We start from the raw sequence: 20,723 nt of genomic DNA on the forward strand, positions 1-20,723 counted from the left end.
GCCTAGGGAGCCCCAGGAAACAATCTTGTAATTGAATTTATTCCCTCTATGTATCAGTGACCTGAAGGAAGTGTGCAGAAAGGTGCTAAAAAAAAGAAAGGCTTATGAGGTGGCACAAAGTCTGTGTCAGAGACAGACAGGAGGAGGAGTGGGCAGATGGCAGTCAGTACAAGACACGTGAATAATCAGATTGAGAACAAGCTGAAAAGACTGTGAGTGAGTATGCCGGCTGCATGCTGCTGCATTTTTGGTTTAGTTAACACAATGAGGATTTTTTCTGTTGTGATCTATGGAGTATGGAGCAGAGAGGTAAAAATCTTGTAGCTGGTGAAGGCATGCCTGCCATTGTCGGAGGGAACTTCTGGGATGAGGAAAAGGTCAGTGCTTTCAGAATTATCTGGACTGAAAAAACTTAGAAAAACCTGTTCAGTTTATTATAGACTTCATCCTTCATTCTTACCTTTGGCATGCATGACATGGAATAATATTAAAATTATCTGAAATATTACCACCCGAATCTGTGTAATGATAGATTTATTTTTTCTGAAGTGGTCTAGAAGGTAGCAAGATGTATTAGCGATAATTTGTTTACATAACTTACTTTATTTAGTTTATTGGGAAACTTTTTGGGTGGCTGCCTGGCCTAAGTGTTCATTGCCTGGCTCAGTGGTCTTTTCCAGATTGCTTTTTGAAGGCACTGTAGAGTGTTGAAAGTAAAGAAGAGCTAAGGGATGGTTGTACTGGTGAATGATAGATCCCATTAGTACAATGGGAAGGATTATGCCAAAAAATAAATCCAGAAATGCAAAAACCTTCTGCCCCAGTGATTCTTACTTGAAAGAGTTATACTATCAATTTGTAATAATAATAATAAGGTATACACATGGAAGAGACTGTTTTGAGATCCAGTTATCAGTGGTAACTTGGTCCTGTTTATATTTGTTTCAAAATGTTCCTGCTTTTTTCTTTTAGCGAGTTTCATAAGTTAAGGGAGCAATGAACTGGTCTAACTGGAGAATGCTCTACTTCCATATAAAGAGGCATTGCTGTGTCTGAGCTGATATTTAGTGGGAAGAAGCACAACCCACTTTGCAGTTTAAAATTTATTTAGTGCTCGTGACTTATCAGAAATTACCCTTTAGTAGTATCAGTTTACTCCTTATATACTGTCTTCTTAGAATGTCTCAGTCTGAACAACAGCAGTAAAGAGTTCTAACAGCACAGGAAGGCTGAGGGAATTGAGTCTATATTTCTGCAGAAGTGAAGGTTAGAAAGAGAAAGGAAAAAGATTAAAATATTCACCAGAAGTGCCCTAGATGAGATTGTTTCATGTCTGACGGCATGCTGAATCCTGTGGGAATGAGGAAGCTAAAAAGCTGTTTAATTCTCATGTTTCACACTGAATCAACATGATAGATATCAAAGTGGTATTAGTGGACATTTTGTGTAAAGAATATAGAAATAAAATAAGTTAGTCCAAACCAAATCTTCTACTGTGTCAGAGCTATGTGGGGAATGAATGTTGGAGGCTTAACATGAGTATAATAAATCAAACTGCCAGCTGAGCCTCAGAGGGCTGTATTCATGCACTTCATTGTTCTCTCTGCAGATACAGCATGGTTCAGCCAAACGCAGGGTTGTCATTCTGCAGATGTTCAAAGTGTTTCCCAATGTTCTGAAGACTGAGCTCGTGTCTCTGTGTTATCTTACACTGCTCAGTTCATCATTTGGAGTGGCCGTGCACTGAGTTTTAGTTGTATTTTTACACGCAGAAATCACAGCGTGAGTTTGCAGTTTTGGGTGAGTGGGGAGCTATGTTATGTACTGTTGATAAGTCCCAGAAAGGCTCAAATTTTTACCTTCTGGAAAGTACTATTTCCCAAGGCTGATGCTTGGCAACAGAAGATGCCCTGTTGACCCTCTGCAGCTTGGCAGAAAGTGCTCCTCATTGCATGAGCTTCCAAAGCGTCTCTCCCAGGGTACGGACTGCTTGGGGCTGCTGGCACAGAGCAGGTTTTTTAACCTTCACCAAACTGTCTGCTTTCCCCATGTCCTCAGTACCAGGCAAACAGAATAGTAAAACAGAAGGCAGGGTTGTTTAGTGAGATAGAAGTGGGAAACAAAAGGGTAAAAGCAGAACAGATGGAAAATTGTGTTCTGGTTTAGGCAAATGGTGACGCGTCCGGCTGTTTCGCTGCTGTTACTTAGAGTTCCTAAAGCATGTCTCTGCTGCTGGGCCTGGAGAGTCAGTACCCAGAGCAGTAGTCCCTCATTAGTGTTAGCTTTAAGTATTTAAAGTTAAACTTGCTGTGAGTTTTCCATCACATCTTCCTTTTACATCATCCTTGCTAGCCCGCTGGCTGGAGTCATGAAAGCTGTGTGATGTCCGTGGCTCTTCCTGGAGATGATCACCTTTGTGCTTAGAGAATGTTGCTTTTTCATTCTATCCATATCCATTCTGCTGACTGACTGGTCTGTATGACTGACTGATATGCATCAGTATTTTAATAAACATTCTTGTAATGTGCTCACATGCTTAGTGCAGTGTGTGTTTAACTCAGTGTTTTCTGAGAGTATCTTTAGCGTTTTATATGCGATATATTATTAGCCCTGCTAATAAACTTTAATGAAATGATCTGATTATATATGGTTCATGCTTGTAAATAAATATTCTTTCTCATCTTCCCTCCAATCTACTTCTTTTGGAGTTGTGCTTATCTCAAATTATTGTTCAGTAAAGTTAATCAGTAAAACTTTAACTTAAGAGAAATCAATATTGCACTGAGCTTCAGAAGGATAAGTAAACACACTTTTTCCATTAGGTTAGGTTAAGATAAGAAATACTAGAGCAACTAATTTTTAATATTAGTTTGTCAAGTGTGTACTTTATCCCAGTAAGACAAAGGCAGTGTTTTCAGGAATGTTTTTCTTGATGGGGTTATGTGAGCATAACCATCGGATCTCACTGTAGGTCAAGGACATCCTCATTTTCACACAGCCCTTTGCCATGAGATAACTGAGCCGTCTGCTGACAGGATCAGGTACTTTCAGGTCACTGGAACATTGGGAATGTTCTGGTATCAGGGAGGCTAGTTTTTCTGCAGCCTGCCCCTCATCTGTTCTGAATATGTCAAGACAGTATTTCAAGGGAACGCCAAGGAAAGTTAAGGTGACTTCTAGGGCTTTATGAAGATTGATATGCATATCTCTAGCCTAACACTAAACAGAGCTTGCCATATTCAAACTTGACTCAGCTGTGACATAAGACAGATTCCTTAAGGAAATCTGTGATATTTTCTTCAACTACACATCTGCCTACTTTGACTCTTCGTCTCTTCTGTTTTGTTTTTGTCTCAATTACTCTGTAACTTGCAAAAGACTTGCCACATCTGATTCAATGCTTTTAATACTATTAATTACAAAATAAATGTAGTAGTTGATATCCTCAGATATTGTGTGATTATGCATGATTGTTTGGTCTTGTGGTTTTCATTTGATTTCAGTTTGTATGACTGCTTTGAGTTGAAAAGCCTAATTAAAATTTTATGATGAATTTTTCGCTTTGAATATGGTGACTAAATGACTTGTCTTGATAAACACACTAGTTAGATCAGGATCTGCTGAGCTGATCGTTCAGTTAAAAGTCAGGTTATGCCAAATATTAACTAGAGGCAGTAAAATCTTGTCAAAGTAAGATGAATCTGTGTACCTAAACATTCCTTGGTCCTAATAAGCTGATTGAAGCTGTGATTCTGTATGTCAATGTCAAGTTGTATTCTACAAGATCAGGGAGACGTTTAGTGTGTTTGTTGCCCTTTCTTACACAATACAAATTTCAGTGTGAAGTTCCTTGTTGTTGTAGTTAATGATATCTGACTTCTTGCTTATATATAAATTAAGAAACAAGATCTTTATTTACATAGCTTAAATTGCTGTTACGTGTAATAGTACTTTTAAATTCCTTCTGGGAGTACCAGGCATCCCAATAAAATCAAACCTCTGTTGCAATTCTCAAAGACTGTTAATTATTAATTTTTCTTTTTTTTTTGGGTGGAAAGGGGAATGTGTTCCTAAGTTCCCTGCTTTAAATGAGAAGGTGAATACTAGTTTTCTGTCATTTTACTGGTAGGCAACAAATCTATTTCTTAATAGTTTAGACCTTTTATAATGTGCTGTTAACTTGAACTATGTGGCTGTTTGCTTTAGTCATTTCTTCCCCCTCTGTAGAATCAAGTTTTCAGCTCTCTGGTTAGTCTTTGCACAGATGAGACTTGCAGATCATTGGAGTCTGAAGCACTATGGTGTGCAGACTATTGATAACTCTGTGATGTTTCCTGTCTTTTAAACTACCACTTTAAATTGTAAAATATAATTAGACTGAGGAGTTCTACTTTTAAATAGTATTGCAGTTAAGCTGGAATTTGCAAGGTTAAATATTAGATTGCATTTGCATACAGAGCATGACAAATATTGCCAACTATGATACTCTTGTTTATTGCGTTTAAGTGGAGCCTAAGGCAGGTGACTGTAGCTTTGTGCAAGGCTTGAGTTTTGGTGCTTGTGTTTATTGTATATAAGTGACTAGAAGCCTATATTTACCGCATTTCCTTAAGTGTGCCGTTGTCCCATTGTACAGGTTAACTTTTAGCAGTTTTCACAGTACATATTTGTTCTAGAAATGCTATTGCTGATGCCTTTTACCCTTTTTTTTACAAGTTAAATTTTAATTCTTCACATTGAAAGATTACAGACTGTGCATTAAATTGCTTTTCTTTAATTTAATTAATTCCTTAGAGGAATTCCTTGATGTTTTTACATTTCTGTTGAGCTAATATGGCCTCCACTGATCTCTTCTTGAGATGCTACAGTTAGAGAATCATAGATTGTTTGAGTTTGAAGGTACCTTAAAGATCATCCAGTTCTAACCCCCCTGCCATGGGCAGGGAACCTTATACTAGACCAGGTTGCTCAGAGCCCCATCCAACCTGGCCTTGAACCAGCTAACTGAGAAATTTGCAGTTGGTCACTCATATAAAGAATAGAAGCTTTAGTCACTGTCCAAACACCTTGGGAATTTTCTTCAGTTACCTGTCCTAGTTTGTTTGGCTTTTAAAAAAGTAATTGAAACAAGTGGTAGTGGTTGTGGAAAGCTGAGTGATCTTTTCAGCTTTTCCAGCAGGTGAAGTAAGTCTTTAGGACTGTAACATCCTTGCTCTTCAAACCTCTTTCAGGGAACATCTGGTTCATGAACTGAGTATGTCAGGATTCCTATGAAGAACCACATGTTTGCTTATTTTTTATTTTTGTAAACACATTATTTTCTAAGTGTAAGTATGGTGAAATTAGGCAGCTTTTAAAATATTTTTTTAATTATAGTTTTAATTTATTTTTTGCTCACTTGTTTTGTTTGATGCCTGGCTTTAATGAGCTTTTATTTTGGACTCTTGTAAAGTTCACTTTAAAGTCCTGATAAAATTCTTAACATAGAAACTCCAGACTTAATGATATTTTTGTGTGAGAGCTCCACTCTTGGGCTCAGCTTGCATCTCTCATGCAAATTCTGCAGAGCTGTAGCCTTGACCTTATGAAGTAACTAATGGTCATGTGTCAGTAGCTCTTTTGTCAGTCCCAGCCACCAGAGGAAGATGGAACCACATCCTTGGGTAGAGGTTTTCACAAGTATTCTTTGGGAATATCAGTATTCAGAAAAGTGTTATACTGGCAAGTTCTTCAGGAGAGGTTTTGCCCAATGTGCTTTAGGTGTTTCTCACTACTCAGAAACCTTTTTGTTTATTCTCATGTTCTTCTGATTTGCTGTGGCCTCTCCAAGGTCCAGGTGCTTTCAGGACTAACCTGTAGTGTACCACCTCCTGCCAGCTGGAGCATCGGTAACAGGGGAGACTTGGAGCTCCTTCCAGCATTTAGGAAAAGCGATTACTGTGGAAGTCCTGTTCAGCTGATTTCTGTGGAGGTGGAGTCTGCTGACTGTGTTTGGCACAGAGGTCTGTGGGAAGAGCTCCATATTAACGTGCAGTGTTAACAAAAGAGGCTGAAGGACATTTTCAGACTTGCAGTGGGGGTGAACTTTGATGCAGGGAGTGAAAGCCAACTTCGCTGATTTTCTTCAAATGTCAGTTTGCTCTTGCAAGGCTGGGAAGTATTGAAGCTGCATCTAAATGGTTGCAAACATAATACTACCTTTAGGGAAGCATGGTTTTGCCAAATTCATTTTGTTGTTGTTTACTGTGAGTTCTACATCTTGCTCACATTACTGTTCCCCACTCAACATGTTGATACCAGAGGTCTTAAGTATTTCTATCTCTTTTTGGGGCAGGAGGAAGGTTCCTGTTGTGGTTAAACAATTCAGCTATATTGGTTTAACACTATGTTGCCACCAAAACAGGCTGTCCAGCCCTATACAGTACCTTGCTGTCGGTGCTAAGGATTGTACTGCTCTCCAGTGATTGAAATCAGCTGCCTACTATAGCAGAAAACTCATCTTTTTTTTCTTTTTATTCCCCCCCCCCAGGATTAGTTTGCAGCTAATACAGTGGTTGTCCAAGTAACTTGCATCATGAAGTCCAAAAATTCCTACAGCAACAGAGGAAGGAGGAAGACAGAATAGGACTACTCTTCTCTCACAGTGCTCTTACCATGTTCATTTAAACCATCATGAAAGTGCACCCATAGTCAGACTCAGTGGTGTGAGTATTCTTTTCATGTTTCTGTAATAGTCATTGTGCAACATCCTCTCTCATTAAGATAATTATAAAGCAACACCAAATAGCGCAAAATGATGTTCTTGTTGTGCAGTTGTTTTCTGTTTGAGATATGACAAAGAAGTTCAGTTGTTGTGCATGTAGTTGTTATGTTCATGCATTACTGTGTATTTTGCAGAGTTAATAAAAATTGCTTCAAGATTAACTTGAGGAGAACTGTGTGTTGTTATCTCCAGAATGCCTGTCACTGTAGACTGGGTGCTGGTGTTCTTGGCTGCTGATCCTGCTGAACATGCAAGTCATGTTTTGGAAGAAACAGAATTGATACGTGTGCTTCTGGACTTTACTAATGGGTTTGGTTTAAGGATATTTAGACCTCAGGTAGGACTAGAGCCTATTCTGAAGTGAGATCTCATGCAATATGTGTAGTTTGAATATTCTTTTCAGCACAAACTCTTTGGTTTTGCAGATCTCCTCCTCTTGCAGTACACTACCCACTAATGTGGGCAGAGGTTTGGGGCTTTTTTTAGATGAATACTTCAGTTAACCAAAGAGTGTGAAAATCATCAGTCAATGCAAGGCAAAGAGTTCACTTTAGCTACTAATCTTCTTGATTAAATTGAGTACCTCTCATTGTTAGTTTGACAGCGTAAGATAATTCCAGGTTTGCTGGACCAGAAGGACTCAAAACTCATGACTTTATTGTCAGGTAATGATCTAGGTTTCCCTTTCACCAAGCTATTTCATCTGTTGCATTGAATTCTTGCTTAATCTGTGTTGTCCTAGGAGTAAGTGGTAGGAACCAGTCCTTCTAAGTTACTTCCAAACTGTTTGTTTACTGTAAATGGTTTAATTTTGATTATTACTGAAGCTCTGCATTTGTAGTATGACAGAAGAACAGTTGAAGTCTTACTGTCCATCTTCTGTATTTAGTTCATCGTGATTTGAAAAGCTGTATTCACTACTGTGAGAGAACAAAAATGAGATTTGCTGGGGAAAAATAGAGACTGAAAATCTGTAGTCTGTCCCTAAATGTACAACATCCTTGTGTATTGCTTCAGAGCGACGTTTTAAAGTTTTCATGTTCAAAATTATGTATTGTGGGAACATTCTGCTACCTCTTTCAAATTTGAGGGTGTTTCTACAAACAGGCTAAGTGAAAATATCTTTCATGTTACCTGTTCTTTAATGTACTGGCATAAGATTACAATTTTGAAGAGATGTTTTTTTGGGAAGAACATTGTGTCATTTGCAAAGGTGACCATGAGATAGTTGTTTGGCAGCATATTTAAATTCAGTAGGCTTAGGTATGCAACTTCTGTTTTTTCTGAAGTTTATTTTTTAAATATTTGGCATCAGCTGATCAAAATAGTTTTAACATTAATTATTTGTAATTTCAGAACTGTTGGAGATGCTGGAACTGGAGTCTATTGATAACATCTGGCTATTTATAGGAAAGTCTGTACTGATGTAATCTATGGATAATTCTTTTTCCAAAGACTTGGTGACTCCACCATGTCTGAGGACAATTATATCAACAAGGCTATAGTTACTAAAAGCATGTCACAGGAATTAATGAGATCATGGAGTTGCAAGTGTAATGATCAGAAGAGACTCTTCCAGGTCTGGTCCAAGCATTTGTTCACAGCATGGGTTGAACTAGCCCTCGGTGGGATAAGCCATGGCTTTGACCTATGAGGCCATGAAAACCCTCAAGAACAGTGAATCCACAGCTTCTGTGGGAAACCTGTGCCTGGGCTTCACTACTCTCCTAGTGAAAAAATTTGTCATTGTGTCCCACCTGAATTTTCCATGCTACCTCTTGTGGCTAATGCTCTTCCTTATCCTGTCTGGCAGTGCTCAAAGTGTTGTCTTTACAGTTCCTATCTTGGTGTAGCTGTAGAGAGCTCTTAGACGGTCCCAGCCTTCTCTGTACCAGAGAAAACAGGCCCATCTCCCTCGGCCTCTCCCTGTGGGTGAGGCCCTTGACCATCTTGGTAGCCCAGGGCTGGACCCTCCTTGGTTCCTCAGCCTCCCACTGCAGTGGGGTCCTCACCTGAGCCCCAGGTGTGTGCAGAGTGGCCTTGCCAGTGTCAGGCAGGGCAGGGATCACATCCCTCAGATTGGCTCTTGTTCCAGGCGATGTCTGCCCCAGCAGCTGGGCCCTTCCCAGCAGGGCTGTTCCTGCACCAGCTCTCCGCAGCCTGTGCTGATTTGTGGGGTTCTTGTGCCCTGGGTGCACAGCTTTGCAGTTTTCTGAAGCTGCTGAGGTTTCTTTTGGCCCCATGCTTGGGTTTATCCTGGTCTGTGTTTTTGTGGAAGCGCTGGCATTGCCTGTGTCAGCGGCCTTTTCTGTGCCCCCCCCTCCACTTTCCCTGCCGGTTTGCTGAGGGTGCACTTTGCCTGATCTGCCTGGTTGCTGATGAGTGTTTGGAGGCCTGGCTTGGCCCCCAGAGCCAAGTTGCAGCTGGGCACTCAGCCCTTGGTTGCAGCCACGTGAGCCAGAGATCCGGCCAGTTTTCCAGGTCAGCTTCCCTTCTGTTCATTGAGCTTGAGGCTCCTCGGCTCCCAGGTGAGACTGTGGTGGGAAACTGTCTTGAAATTTGTCCTAAAATCCAGGCGTGTTCTGTGGGCCATTCGATTTTCATCAGGGCCCCCCGTCTCTTCTCATGAAGATAGTTGGGTACATTCTGCCTCTGATAAATCTTTGTTAACTCCTTAAGGTAATCAAAATAATTCTATCTGTATTTGTTCCATCTTCCTTCCAGAAGCTGATGGGACTCTCTACTTCTTGAGTTTCTCAGATATGAGTATGGTGGATACCTCCTGTGAATGCCGTGACACTTTTAGTAGATGATAGCTCTGTCAGGCACATGGTGTGATTCATGGGGTGTCCTGCACAGGGCCAGGAGTTGGACTCGATCCTGATAGGTCTCTTCAGCTCAGCATATTCTATGATTCTAGGAGAAATTTTTTATAGTATACAGCATTAAAAAAATGACAAATTTAGTAGCTGTTAAGTAAAATTTGTAACAGTCACTATGAAAATTACATATTAGTTTTACAATTTATGAAAAGCTTTCCTACTAAAAGTCACTTGTGCCTTCTCCAAAAACTTGAATGCCTGTTATTGTAGTTCAGTAACTAAATTTTAACTCTTACACTGCTCCAAGTAGGGAAACTTGACTCAAATTTATCAGTTATACTCCTGGCATATTTGCAGACTAGGAGAGTCTATTTTAATTCTTGTTGTGTTATATATTATTGAAAGAAGTGGCTTGATTCTAGAGGAGATGGTGTTTGAGAGACTCTGAAAGTAGTAATTTTCCAAGTCTATTTGTCAAATCCGATTTAAGATTGATTCTATAATATGGAGTAATGTTTTCCAAATGAGCTACTTGGCCAGCACAGTGTGTCTGGTTCCAATTACTGTCAGTAAATCCTGAAAATTATTTTTTGAAAATGACTTCGTGAAATCTGCATTTTAAATGGAGATAATCAGTCTGAGAGTAGTTGAAAGGAGTGTTGTGTTATTTCATGCTGTATGGTTTTGGTTTTGTTTTTGAGATTGTTGATTGTGAAGTGGATGCCATGACTGCGTGCTGTTCTTGCAGGGACTGTTTCCTCTGTGGAAGCAGCCTGGATGTGTGTGCTTAAAAGAATGGGTCTCTTGGGGATTATTGCAAAACAAGCAGTTGACTTTTTTTTAAAAAAACTTGTGTATAAGGACAAAGATGCTTTGTAAAGCCAAGTGCTGTTCGCTTATCTGATGTTTGGGACTTGGATGCTTCCTGGGTTGAGCTTATTTTCTTTGAAGTAATTTTAAAAAGTGTATATACTCTGGGATTAAGGTCAGGATTGATACTGGTGTACAGATCACTCCTCAGTCTGATATCCTCCGGGATTTAATTGCAATGGAGCAGCTGAGCTCACTTGATACAGCAGGGAAAATTGTTGGTTGTGGCACTGTACTTTCACCAAAGTCTACAGGCTGCAGTAGCAGCCTGCAGACTCTGCTTTCAGAATTCAATGTGATGATGCCAGGACTTGTCATATTTGCAAATACACTCATTTGCAAGGATTGGAATACGTTCACACAGGATTATCCTTAGAATGGGAACATTGGCTGTGGTTCTCTTGGTGCCCTGGCCCTTACCAGCTTCTGCAGCAATTTAGTAATTGGTGCAGACTTAGTTGGACTCTGCTGTCAGCAGAATATCCAAATGTGTCCTTTTTCAGCAAGGTAAGCAAAGGGACTTTGCAGGGGATGTCTGCTTCCAGTTCTCAACTTGTTCCCTCACAGTGTTACAGAGAACTATTGTTGGCAGCTGATATCATCAGAGAATTATAATTGCAAATGTGAGTGAAAAGTCATTAAGTGAAGGAGTGTGCTAAATGTGTCATTGATTGGAGTCTGCTACACCACACTCAATTGATATCCACTCAAAACAAAAAACCCAAACAAAACAACCAACAACCTAGCTTAACAAATGACATGTTTATATAGATTTTTTGGTCTCAATCTTTTAGGAAGGTTTTTCCATCCATGCTTGACCATATTGGAGTGTGGAGGACTTCAACATTTTAGTAAACTTTTTACAAATAACTCAGTCTTTACTATTTCCAGTATTTAGATTTTTTTTTTATGAGTAGAGAGCTCTTCTGATACTACTGCAATGAAAATCTATTAAATGTATTTTTTGTTTCTATTTCTTGTTAAGTGTTAAGTTTGGGTTTTGCCCTTTTGTTTCTATCTTCCACTCTCTTAAAATGGTCTGATCAGTGATTGTATATTCAGTCATACGAACTTTCTTTGTATTTTCAGATTGGAGGATCTTCTGAATCTTTTATTTTAAAGATACCTTTAAAAAGAAAGACCTCATTTTCTACAGGCAGCTTTGTCATCTTGGATAAGAGAGATTGGTTACCTTGGAAGAAGAGGCAGACTGTGAGCCCAGATTAGGAGCTGGAAGACTGTTCAGGATAACATGGAGATATGTCATGTAGAGGTAGCTGGAAATATTTACAGTGATTTGTTTTAGTAGTTTTTAATTAAGTGTCTACAAGAATCTATCTCATATTAAGCAATCTAGTTTCTCTGTAGCTCTGTACCAGAAATGAGGCAGCAATTCCTTTCCTGTAAAAAGGACCAAAAGAGAAGGGTAAATAACTAAAACTATGAAATTAAAACTATGCCGTGGACAGCAATACTGAGTTATAATGTTAAACCTGCTGAGGTTGTGCAACCAAAATTTCTTGATAAAACTGAGGAAGAAATACTTTTATAGAAACATAAGGAAAAGGATCAAATCTTTATGTGAAATCTGGCCTAATACATTCATAGTATTCACATTTCTCCTGATTTTTGTAGTTCAAGTTGTTCAGATTTCTCTTGTAGTCAGTGCACTGTTGTAGCTTTCCTGCTAGAAAAGTTTAAGATCTAAAAAAGTGAAAATAACAGTGCATGTTTGTGGTACATCATATAACAATATAAACTGCTGAATGGCTGTGTGCTGAGGAAGAGAAATACAAGGGTGGGATTACTCTTTCCTCCTGTTCTTGATTGCAGGTTAATCTACTTTTTGGTATGTTGAGGGTAATTCACTATAAGTTTTTAGTTTGTTACATGGATTTTTAAAGTTATTTTTGCTCATTTTTAAAGCAAAATGCTCTTGGATTAGCCACTTCCTATCCCCTGTGGTGACTGTGGAGATTACCAGTTACTGCAGAACTTCCCTGAAATAAAGACTTAATTTGCCTGAATAACATCTTGGGTATGGTACTCCACCCAATGGAGAGACAAGATGGTATTCCAGAAATAAATATATGGTTTCTTTAGGCTGAGCTGTGTTGCTCAGCCTGAGGAATACGAGACTCTGGTGGGGGAGTGGGGAGTGTGTAACTGCTGCCATCATTCTTAGCCAGAGTAGACTAAATTATGACTTTTTCTAACTTTGTTCAGACTCAGATGTGACGTAATTTCAAATTAGGATCTGACTTTTATTTTGGCTCACACCATCATTTTTCAGTATTTTGTCCTCCTTAGAACTCCTTTTGTCAGATAAAAATATTATTTTACCACACAGACTTCTAGTTGCTTGTTTTACTGAAATAATTACATATATGGTATATGTACCCAACCCTCACTTCAGTTCAGTCTGAGCTATGCTGGTAATATTCTGCTTTCATGCTTTCCCATACATTTTTAAAATATCAAGATTTTTTTTTCTCTTTACCATTGGTAAAGTTAGATTCAGTCCCTAATTATGTATGTGCTTCAAGCTACGGATCTTAAAATGTGCTGATTCAAGCACACTTTGACCCAGGGTAAATAGCTGAATTTATTCTTTGTGATCCCTGAAAAAGTGGAATAAAAATGCCTGTGCACTGTAAGGCTAGTTAGAAATGGTGCAAGTCTAATCTCTTAATACTTTGGAGTTGGATAAACTTCTTTGAGCATTTAGTTTAGAAGTAAACTGTCTAGTGAAAAGTTGTTCTTCCTCCCCTGATTCCTCTCCCTCCACCAATGCAAGAAAAAATACATAAAGAAAGGACTTCAATATAAAATCTGTTCTGGTTACTTAACTGTAGTATCAGAGGAATGGATTTGTATTTAAATAGTTTGGTATAATTACATTACTATAAGGTAAAAAGGGAAAGTATTAAAAAAAAAGTCTGTATTTTTATTTTTTTTTTAACCTAAATTTATGCTTCAGAGGAGTTTGTGTGGGAGGGAGTAAAGAGCACTTTGACAGCATATCAGTTCATGTAGCATTGATCCTTAGACTGTGCTCTGGGACACTATCAAATTTTAAAATCTGGATTTAATCACTAGAAAATTGCTGGGTGCTGGCTGTTGGCTTCCGTTGTGAAGTTCTTCCCACTGTATTCAAATTTGTGTGCAGTTCCAAAATCCATTTAATATTTATGATTTAATGTTTAATTCTCAATTCTGTTGTGGCCAATGCACGACTTTAAAACAAACTCACAGCAACAGTGAGCATCTGTCTGCCTCTGTCACTTCCAGTCACCCTCTGCTTGCATCAGGCATCTGAGGCTAAATGGCTTTGACTGGCAGATGGACTGATTGACAGGACCCTGACTCCAAAGCATACACAGCCATGAGCACGCAGGATGCTTTGGACTCTGTTTACTTTTAACTATTTTTATGTGACCACTGAGGCCTCAAATATAATGAGTTCCAGTGCTGATGCTGGTTGTAGTGTGAGGATGTCTTTAAGATGTGGGGGAAGAGAAAGGAACAGCTCTCTTTGGCTGCTTGACTCCTCACCGTCTTCCTTTCTTCTTCCTTTCTCCTCTCTCCTTCTTTGTTGAACTCTGTGTTCAAGGTGCTTATGAAAGGTACAGTAGAAGTTCAGTGACTGGTAAGATAATGCTGAAGGCTTAGGAAAATTGCAGTGAATGTTGGTGGCTTGGATGGCTTTGGTTTGGAAATGGTGAATGAACACAAACTTGAGGTACTGTAATGGCATCTCTTTTCTAGTATTAAACCTTTTTTGTTATTCTGGAGTTTTGGCAGCTGAAGAACAGTTCCCAGGCAGGTGATCTTACAGTGCTCTTGGAAAATGACAAAGAGGTAAATTCCAGGTGTCAGAAGGACTCGATGTAGTCTTTAAGATTTACATCATTCCATGTGTTCTCTAATGTGAAGTTAGGAGGGGACTTCACACTTCAAACAATGATAACTTTGATTGCTGTTCTTAAGAAAAACAGTTAAAGCATGAACGGAAGCCAGCACTCTCAAAAGTTCTTCAACTTGTGATGACATTAGAATAAATCCTCTTTGATTTCAGAGCTTTTAAACTTTACAAGGACAAGAGGGCAGTGCCTTTAAGGAAAGCTGGAGTATGCTCTCTACTTTTGTGAGAAAAACAAAGTGGTTTGAAAAGCAGCTGCAGATTGTTCTTAATGAATGTGTGGCTTCAGTTTTGATTGAACTCTTCTGAAGTCGGTATCTTTCAAGCATGTAGTTGTACTGTGACCTGTAATGTCTCTGCCTTTCTAACACCTCATTTGGAAATGAACATTTCAGCTTCTTTTATGCAAATACAATCACTTTGTAAGATGTTGTGTAAGTATTTATAGCTGATAGTGAGTTCGATAAAGCAGCAAATTTCATTGTCATGTATATTGGCAATTTTGTGATGATTTAGGTGGTAAAACAAAAGGAGGTTGTGGAGAGTTTGTTCTCTTGGGCAGGTGACATTGTTGTAACCTTCATTACTCCTTAAGAAATAAGTGTTAAAGGAAAGCAGTATAAGAAACGGTTCATTGCAACTTAATGCTCAGCAGCCTAATTAGTCAAATACCATGTGCCTACCTCTGCATGAAATAGCCTATTTCTTTTCAATGTAAAATAGGAATTTTCAGTTTTGGAACAGCCTGAAGAGGCCTTTGTTGCAAATGACCAGTGGCTTTTAAATTATTTATTCTCAAAAATAATGAAGGTCAGCATGGTATCCATAGTGACTGCATGCAGCTTCCTCCTTAATCTTGGCATGCTGCTGTAATAACGAAATTCACTTACTACTAACGAGCGGGAAACCTTTATTTGTAAACTGGATGTGATTGGCTTTCTGTAACTTGAGAAGTCTTGAATACTGTAGTTTTTCTTGACTTTTGAACTTGTCATAATTTCTGTTTTTATGACTTGCTTGGAGGCCTAAACATACTCCCCCAGAACAAGCAACCTTACATTGCTGAATTTTACTTATAATCTAGCATTGGAAAACTTTTGACTTGAATAATTCTTTTCTTTCTGAAGTGATAAAGGCTGCTAAATGGGGAATTTATCAGTCTGTTTTCAGTGAAAGGAAAGCATTCTGCTATAAGCTACAAAATTAAGGCATCTAAGTAGTACATGAATGTGATCAAGCCAGAATTATATGGTTAAACTAAAGTCTGGTGATAGCAGTTTCAGTACCTGCATGTCCATTACAAAGACAGGGAAACTTTGGCAACAGCAGGAGCACCACAGGAGTCCTTAGAGTTTTGACTTCTGGGTTATGTGGATGCACAATGGTGTGAGTTTGGAGCATTAGAAGAATATACAACTAACTCTAGTGAAATGCACTTAATAAATTACTTTGGTGTAACTATTTCATCTTTCAGTGTTATGCATTGTAAACACTAAATTATGGTATTATAAAGGTGCTTTTAACTTGGAGGAAATTGCTGCTGAACTGAATGCAGTCTTAGTGGGAGTTTTGATAGTAACTTGTTGAAGATGAGGAGTAAAATTGTTCCATCCTGAGGTGATTGTTGTTTTTCATCCCACCCCATCCCTCTCCTTTTGTGCTTACCCAAAGATAAGTGGGTTTGGGTTGTTTGGGGTTTTTTTAATTAGTTTTTTGAAATAGAGCTTTAAACTCATCAGGGAGGATTCTTACACTCAGGGTAAATATTTTCAGAGTTCTGTTAAGTTTCTGTTTCTGTCACTTTTTTTTTATTATGAATATGGCTTGTTTTTGCTTCTGTCTTTGATTTTGCGTGAAGCTGTATTTAAAAACATAAATATTTATGAAAGGATAGCCATTTGCAAAATTCATAGGATGTTTGAAGTGGAAATCCATTTATTTTTGAGGGCCCCATGAAGGAGTGTATAGAGAATTAAAGTCAATAGACCTTTAAAAAAATATTTGTCTATTCTAAATGTATAAATTAAATCTATATTTATAAATAAATATAAAATAATATATTAATAAAAATGAATATATTTGAACCAATAAAGCTCTTAAAATGCATATTAAAAATGGAGAATATTTATTCTAGATGTTGCATTAGAAACTTTGTTAATTTAACGTAAATTACCAATCTAAAACTGTATTTTTGTTACTGAATGTGAAATAATGTTTTCTTCAGTATTAGCTGCACAGTAGTTTGTTGGAATGCTATAGAAGCATGTCTGAAATATTTATTTATTTATCTGCTTGTTTTATTTCCCCTCCCCTAAAGGTGACCAGCTGCTCTGCACCGAGGCCCTCCAGTGATTTATTGTAGTCTGTTGCTGTAAACATCCCCGACTGGAAGCTGTACCAGTCCCAGCTTTCAGTCAGATGTTTGCTGCACCTGGCTATGCTTGGACAACAGCAAAAGGAAAAGCTGTCATAAATACATATGTGCATATATGTTCTCCAAACCCTGTTTCTACAGACACAGCTGAATTGCCTTCACCTTCATTAACCTGGTGGCTGGTAGGTGTGATTTCTTGAAGTCTAGTCTGAAATGGACATACAAAGCTGTTGCTTAGGTCACTCATAACAGAGTTCTTCCCTGCTTTGTTGTATGAACTGCAGGATTAGGCTGTACTGGAATGACAAATGGTGTTGAACTTCTTGTGCAGTTACCCATGAACCATTCATTGCTTTATGAATTGTCTGTTCTAGCAGCTTCTATTGCTTGCAACTCTAAGGAAATATCATCGATGCTGTCAAATAATTAGCAGGAATCTTATCTGCTGTGTTGTTTTTTCTGGTGTTGTACATTCTGAGTCTCCTTGTGGGTGGGTGGTGCTCTTAATTGTTTGTAAGCTGGACACAACCCAAGGCCAGAGTAAAGGTTTAAAAAATATGACACAGTGTATTTTTGCTTTTCTCCTGGTGCACGGCGTGTGCCCTTGTCTGTGCTGTGGTCAGCTGGGTTTGTGCTGCCCTCACCATGGCACTGCAAAGATTTGCTTTCCATGGAAATAGCAGCTTGAAAGTATTTGAAAGTATTTCTTCAGAATTAAGTCTTCACTGATTCAGTTCCTGTTACAACAATCATGTCATCAGGAACAGCTTTCTGCAGAAAAGCTTCAGCACTTGCCACTTTTCTGCAGTGGGATCTGCACATGCTGTTGCCTGGATCTTATCTGGGATTTCTTTCCTCCTTTGTTTCTCTCTAGTCTTCTATTTTTAAAGGGAAGACTTATGTGAGTAACTGCAGCTAAGACAGAAAATATTCTTGCAATAATTTAGCTCTCCATTCTTTCCCCTCCCAAAATGTTATTTTTTTCTTCCCTAACACTTAAATGAAAGGCTTTGGTACTACCACTTAAACCTAGGTATTATTTGTTCAGCTTTACTGTAGTGGTTCTGTAAAAGATGATTATGTCCAAAGATACAAATACTTTTACAAAGTGAAATATTCTCTCTCAGAATTAAAAAAATCCTAGAATTTCTTAGTCCTGGGAAAGCTGTACTAATAAGCCCATAACCATTTTGTTTCTCTGTCTGGATGTTCTCCTTAGTACCACAGGAACACATGTGGTGAGGGAAGGTCATGAGCTTATTTATTGATCTAATTCATTGCTAGCACCTCTACAAAGATTTGTTTTTAAAGCAACTTGTGCACTTAGTATAACCTCACTTGAAATCACATTTTGAATCTACAGAGCTTGATTTCTTAAAAAAAAAAAAAAAAAAGGTGCTGGTAGTTGTTTTCCAAACTTTCTTTGCTATAAATATTTAGCATTTCCTCCTTCTCTGTAGCATTTGGACTTAGAAGAAAGGAAGTGTTTTCTGTTAACAGCCTTCTCTGATCAAAGTAAATGTACTAGCTTTAAATTAATCTAGTGGACATTTTGGTTAGTGCTGTCTTAGCCATTCCACGTGCCAGATAAGTGCTGCTTTTTTTTTTTTTTTTTTTTTTAGTAAGCTTAGTTCATGTGCAGTTTGTCAGTCCAGTCTTTTGGAATTGTACTTGTGCATACATTTATATTGTACTGGTGTCTAATGCATGTACTCAAACACAAGCTATCACATGTCAGCACATGAAAGTAATTTGAAGTTGCTTGTAACAGCAGGAAATAAATAAATTTTAAAATTTATTGCATTTTTGTTTGTTTGAGGTTTTTTTTGCCAAATGGTTGAAATGCAAGGACCTGCTTTTTTTATTCGCAAAATACAGACTACTGAACCATTTTAACATGTCTCAAACGTGGCTGTGGTTTGCAGATGAAGAAAGTGGGTGTCTTAGTGTTGTCCAAATGCATATTTATGCCATGATTCCAGGTGAGCTTGAGGTACTGGGATTGCTGAGAAGGGAGGATGGGAATTTGGCATGGTATCTGTGCAGTTCTGTTGGTGGGGATGAGGAGTTGAAGCAACTGTTGCAGAATGAGGCAGCAGAGGGCCACAAACACAGCAGTGAATTTTGGGTACAGAAGAGGCAGATTTGACACCTCAGCCTGGTGATCTACAAGGAAGTGACCTTGTCTTGTTCACATGAAGCCTTTGACCTTTGCCTGTGTTAGAATGTCGTGGATCAGTTCCTGATGTTTTGCAGTGCACCATTTGTGAAGCAAAAGAAGATACCTGAATGAAAACCAGGCTGGGAGTCCAGAGCCCAGCAGTGCCACTGTGGACACACAGCTACTAATTTTGGGTGGCTGCCGTGTGCTGTATGTGCAGGTGCAAGATCCTGTTACTTTTGGAGGAGGGAAGGTCATCTCTTGCTGGGCAAGTGGAGTGTCTAAAGTCTGGTGTTTGGGGTCTGGATTAGTTGCCTGTAATGTTCCTCTGAGTGCTTTTTATAACCACTTAAGAGCAACACATCAAAGTCCTTGGTGACTTTAGACTGGCCTGGTGAAGCCCTGTCTTCCCTTGCTCTGAACTCACAGCTGTGCTCAGCAGAAATGCTTGAGCTCATGTTTTCCTTCATACAAAGAACAACTGTTAAAACATTTGGAGGGCTTCCCCCCCTCCTCTGTGCATGAAATAATCTGCATCTGTGATTCCTTTTCCCCAGTAAAGCTGCAAAACACCTGTTCAGAGAAGAGCTGGGAAAAGGCTGAGGTTTGGCCTCTTGGCTGATCAGATTCATTGAAGTTTTCCTTTCCTGGACTGCTGGGGTCTTGTTTGTTTGAGATTGTTCACATTAAATTAAACACACCTGTAAAATATAAGATGTTGAAGCTGAAGTTACAATGTTCTGCTCTCTTGCTGTTATAATGACTTGTAAATCTGTGTGGAGGAAATTAAGAATGAAAACAATTGAAATACGAGAAGTGCCTTGAAAAATTTCTGGAGGAGGAATGAGAATTAGTTTAGGAACATACAAACATGAAGATGTACAAATGTATCAACTGAAGCTCTAAAATTTAGCACACTAAAGAAACTTGAAATATTCTGTATCACAAAGATTTATTTTTGCAGAAAATTAGAGATGGGCATCTTTGAGGACTCCCAGTTTGTACTACACTCTTAATCTCCCATATATATTTTGCTGAGTTTCAGTTTTGAAAATGGTCTGAGATTTCTAGAAGGGGTCTGCTCTGAACATCAAGGGCTTTGGCAGGTAAGTGCAGTAGAATTCTTATATACACAGGCTGAAAGAAGCTTCTTTTTTTCCCTCTTGTATGTCTGCAACATCAGGGATGGTACATGTGTACTATTGTGTTCTGATATTTAGAAGATTAAATGTTAAAATATGTGTTTTGACTTAATAATGTTAGTAAAGACAGAAAATAAGAGTTGCATGTGCATTTTAAGTTGTGCAGATACATTGAAGTATGTCTGTGCAGATTCATTTTTCGGTATCTTGAAAGTCAGTGCTGTATTTGTGTTGTTAAGCTAATTTTTAGTTCCTGTAAACATCCTACACTCAGCTATAACAAGTGGTGGGGCTGGGGGATGGATGTTTACTTCAACTGACTTGGAAAGGCAGCTTTCCTCAATGACCAAGTGACATATTGGCAAGCAGGGAATACTGTTTTTCGGCAGTATTCAAATAAATTTACTGTATTATAAACACTAATTTTGTGGAAGCAGTATGTATTTCTGGAAACTTCTTAATACTCAAATTATGATGTAAAGTATGCTGTATAAAGGCATACATATTTATTGTGAAGCAGCCTTTAACTGATGGGATCTGTATCTTTCTAATTGCAAATAAACTGTGACAATATATCTTTGCTTGAAAAGTGACTTCTGATACCCTGATGACAGAGAAATAATCTAAAATCTTATATTGAATGTTCAATTTGCAATTGCAGCAGTGATT

At 38.5% G+C, this 20,723-nt stretch overlaps 1 protein-coding gene across 1 annotated transcript in view; it reads left to right on the top strand.

Moving 5' to 3' along the window:
- ZFAT (zinc finger and AT-hook domain containing) overlaps positions 1–20,723 on the top strand; it is a 128,067-nt gene that overhangs the window by 5,097 nt on the left and 102,247 nt on the right. Inside the window, exon 2 of the mRNA XM_027645752.1 lies at positions 6,530–6,704. The gene's annotated coding sequence lies outside the window, so the exon portion shown is untranslated. The remainder of the gene's footprint in view (positions 1–6,529; positions 6,705–20,723) is intronic.

The sequence above is a fragment of the Corapipo altera genome, unplaced genomic scaffold, assembly GCF_003945725.1.
Source record: "Corapipo altera isolate COAL_440 unplaced genomic scaffold, ASM394572v1 51, whole genome shotgun sequence".
Classification (NCBI taxonomy): domain Eukaryota; kingdom Metazoa; phylum Chordata; class Aves; order Passeriformes; family Pipridae; genus Corapipo; species Corapipo altera.